A 1,070-nucleotide genomic window follows, 5' to 3' on the forward strand; every position below is an offset into this window, starting at 1 on the left:
TCTACTTAGGGCTGTGGTTATGCTGTTTCCAGAGGTGCAGGACTTTGTGTTGCACCGAAAAAGGAGCTGACAGTGAATTTTTAAAAAAAAAAAAGCAAAATGAGCAAAAAATGCTTGAGGTTCAAAGGGATAAATTGGAAATGCAAGTACAAATGTGTTGAACGAACCTGATTCCTGAAAGTCACTGGAGCAGTTACAGCTTTTTTCATCTGTGAATCAAATATCACCACTATGATTGGTAAGAAGAAAAGATCATTTCCTGAGGTTTTACATTAAAAAACAACAACATTTAAAACACTGTTCAAGTCTGGCCTCGCTCTGTTGGATAATTTCTGTCGTATTTACAGTGTTGCCTAAAGTGAACTCCCCTATAAATCTGCTGAGTCTCTTACATCACTGACCAAACCTCTGATGGTAAAGTCATTGAAAACATTCAGAGATCCCTTCGGGAGCAGCCCGTCCTGCTATTTCACTACTAAACCCACGTGAATTATGACTGTTACAGCTGAGTAACAATGTGCCATTCACACACATAAGGTACACTTGGTGATGAATCACGCTCAGATTACGCTGCAGCCTCCATCTCTTCACAGAATATCGAGTCTCTCAGCGGATCGAATGGTGAGGCAGACAGTTTTTTACTGCTGCTTTCACTCAGCTCACGCTGCCCTCAGATCGCGTGTACGCACTCCAGAAAAAACATCCTCCAGCTGGCTGCGTTCACGACACCCAGCCGTCTATAGGCGCTTGTTTTTTCTTCATTCTCTGCTCTTTATTGCCTCCACAGAGACACTGAACACAGTGTACGAGCAGCGCTGTACGTCTCTCTGGTGGCCGCGGAGATCGGTGAAGTGATTACTCAATGCATTTGCCTCCTGTCACAGACACATTAGTATGTATACTGCACTTAAACAGGAATTTTTATTTATTTTTTATTATTGTTGGCCAGAGAAAAAGTCATATATGCAGTATCACTTCACGACTCTCTGCAGCGAAAGTCCCCGCTGGCTTGCCAACCTTTGTGGATGTCAAAGGTCAGAGTGAACCTCGCGTCAGTGTTTTGTACCTTA

At 43.1% G+C, this 1,070-nt stretch overlaps 1 protein-coding gene across 1 annotated transcript in view; it reads right to left on the reverse strand.

The window, feature by feature from the left end:
- Positions 1-1,070, reverse strand: part of rbpjl (recombination signal binding protein for immunoglobulin kappa J region-like) — a 46,735-nt gene that overhangs the window by 510 nt on the left and 45,155 nt on the right. The gene's annotated exons all lie outside the window — the stretch shown is intronic.

This window comes from Stegastes partitus, unplaced genomic scaffold (assembly GCF_000690725.1).
Source record: "Stegastes partitus isolate 25-593 unplaced genomic scaffold, Stegastes_partitus-1.0.2 Scaffold10, whole genome shotgun sequence".
Classification (NCBI taxonomy): domain Eukaryota; kingdom Metazoa; phylum Chordata; class Actinopteri; family Pomacentridae; genus Stegastes; species Stegastes partitus.